The sequence below is a fragment of the Hakea prostrata genome, chromosome 8 (assembly GCF_041222555.1).
Source record: "Hakea prostrata isolate BN-2017 chromosome 8, UWA_Hpros_2, whole genome shotgun sequence".
Lineage (NCBI taxonomy): Eukaryota > Viridiplantae > Streptophyta > Magnoliopsida > Proteales > Proteaceae > Hakea > Hakea prostrata.
This window is the reverse complement of record NC_142607.1, coordinates 37,824,940-37,827,839: the sequence shown is the minus strand read 5'-3', so window position 1 is coordinate 37,827,839 and position 2,900 is coordinate 37,824,940. Positions and strand designations below refer to the sequence as shown.

General features: G+C 37.3%; 1 non-coding gene across 1 annotated transcript; it reads right to left on the bottom strand.

Annotated features, from left to right (window-relative positions):
- Positions 1-227: 227 nt before the first annotated feature.
- LOC149007760 (small nucleolar RNA R71) lies at positions 228-334 on the bottom strand. The gene has a single exon (XR_016175373.1). It is a non-coding gene; the product is annotated as a small nucleolar RNA R71 (small nucleolar RNA).
- Positions 335-2,900: the final 2,566 nt, after the last annotated feature.

Below are 2,900 nucleotides of genomic sequence, written 5' to 3'. Positions count from 1 at the left end.
TGCCTGATCAAGACGCATATTTGTTTCTTAGGGAGTTTGAGGAAGTTTGTGTCCTTATGAAGGTACAACAACTCACTGATGATGCCGTAAGACTACGGTTTATTACCTTTGCCTTAAAGGACCAAGCCAAAAAGTGGCTTTATAGCCTACCTTTGGATAGCATTACCACATGGGAACAATTCACTGTCCTATTCTTGAAAAAATTCTTTCCTTTCTCCAAGACGAATAAGATAAGAAATGACATTCTTCAATTTCGTCAAAAACCTAATGAGTCTTTTGCTAAGGTAATGGAGAGGTTCCAAAGCCTCCTCCAAGAATGCCCTCACCATGGTTTAGAATTGTGGCATTTATGCCAAATAATTTATGAGAGTATTGATTATCAAACTAAGCAACTTTTGGAATCTATGTGCCCCACAGGATTTACATCGTTCACTGATGATTCCAAAGCTTGGGAATTTCTTTTAGACCTAGCAGATAGAACTAGAGAATGGGAATCAATTCAAGAATCTGAAAGGACTAGTAAGGGATATTTTGTTGATAGCCAAGTTCGTAAGGATGCACAAATAGATAATCTTTTGAAAAAGCTAGAGACTTTGGTAGTAAAAGTGCACCACCACAACCAAATCAATCACTTTTTGTTGACAAATCTGTTGCTATATGTGCATGGTGTCAGTCTCCTACACATGTAATTGAGGAATGCCCTAGCTATTTTGGAGGCCAACGTGAAAATGTCAGTGCGATGTTCCCAAACCCGTACAGTAACACGTACAATCCTGGGTGGAAGAGTCATCCTAACTTCTCATGGTCTCAAGGGCAAAACCAAAATGGATTAAGCAATTATTCCACACAAAATCAATTTGGTGCTCCTCAAAAACAAAGTGCACAATTTTTTCATAATCAAAATGTCCAGTTCCCTCAAGCCCCAAATTTTCAAAATGCCAATCTAGCTAGGCCTGTCAATCCATCTGTTGTGCCTCATATGCCTCTCACTGCACAAAATCAATCAACACTTGGTTTCAATAGAGGTAATAATCCAGAGTTTTCTCGTCTCTCTTCCTTAGAGAAAAATATGGAAGTACTTTCTAGCACCTTCATGACTTCTATGCATAATATGGAGAGACAAATTTCCACTCTTGCAAGTACTTTGTCTGAGCGAGAAAAGGGTAAAATGCCTAGCCAACCTGAGTTAAATCCTAGGATTCAAATTCAACAAAGACCATCAAATTTACCAAATCAAGTCAACCAAGTTGAATCCTCCCCTTCTTCTTTAGCTTCAATAAATTCTGTGTCTGCATTGCGAAATGGGAAAGGGTATTTAACAGGTGAGTCACATATTAATGAAAAGAGCAAGAGTAGTGACCACTGTGATGAGGAGAATGTTCAAGTACCTCCTAAAGAGGGTTTGTCTGAGAAACCCATAGAAGTTGAAGATGAGCCAACTACTGTAGCAGTACCTAAGTTTGTTGAACCATTAGTTGAAACAATGAGAAAAGAGAAAATTTCAACTGAGAGTTATGTTCCTAAGGCCCCTTTTCCCAGCCGTCTAGTTAATAAGAAGAAGACTGCAACTATGGAGAAAATTTTTGATGTCTTCAAAAAGGTAGAAGTGAATATCCCTCTTTTAGATGCCATATCCCAGATCCCCGCTTATGCGAAAGTTTTGAAAGATCTATGCACTTATAAAAGAATCACTAGCGTTCCCAAAAAGGCGTTCTTGGCAGGTAACATCAGTTCCATAATTACTCAACCTGTAGCAGCCAAGTATAAGGATCCAGGGAGCCCCACCATAGCTTGTGTCATAGGCAATACACACATTGAACATGCTTTACTTGATCTTGGTGCAAGTGTGAATCTTTTGCCTTACCATCTTTATAAGCAATTAGGATTGGGAGAATTAAAAGCAACTAAAACTACTCTTCAGTTGGCGGATAGGTCAATTAAGATTCCTAAAGGGATGGTTGAAGATGTTTTATTAAAGGTGGGAGAATTTATTTTTCCAGTTGATTTCATTGTGTTAGATACTAAACCTTTTTCAATCAAAGATGAAATCCCAATAATTTTAGGAAGACCATTTTTGGCTACTAGTAATGCTTTAATCAATTGTCGAAATGGCATCTTACGGTTGTCTTTTGGAAATCGAACTGTGGAGTTTAATATGTTCAAGATAGAAAAACAACCACAAATTGAGGAAGAAATCAATATGCTTGAAGAGTCTTTGGATTTTCCTAATGATTTGATTACAAACTTTGAGATTGATTTTGATCAGGAATTTCAAGAATGTATGGATATGTTGGAAGATGATAGTAAAACTTTCTTTTCTGAAGTCTCAAGTTTTCACATGCCTTTGGAGCCTATTAAACCCCCATTCATCTCCATCTCCATTCCCAAATCCTCAATAATTGAACCTCCCAAGCTAGAATTGAAAGAGTTGCCTTCTAATTTGCAGTTTGCTTTCTTAGGACAAGATAATTCTCTTCCTATCATTGTTGTCTCTGATTTAACTTCTAACAAAGCAGAAGAGTTTATCACACTGTTGAATGATAATAGAGAAGCATTGGGTTGGTCTATGACTAATATCAAAGGTGTAAGCTCTTCCATTATACAATCTCATATTCATCTTCTGCAGGATGCCAAACATTTTAGAAAACCTCACCGTATGCATATTTTGTCTGACACTATGAAGGTTTTTCTTAAAGTATTTAGGGATGACTTTTCTATTCATGGTTTTTCTTATTTGGAGTGTCTTCCCCATCATACATTGATATCGAAGATAAGGCTAAAGCATCCAATGATAAGAACATCTTGATTGAAAGGTATACCCCTCTTTTGCCTTGTCCTTGTTTATCTTTTCATGCATGCATTGAGGACATTGCATTACTTAAGTGTGGGGGGAATACCTT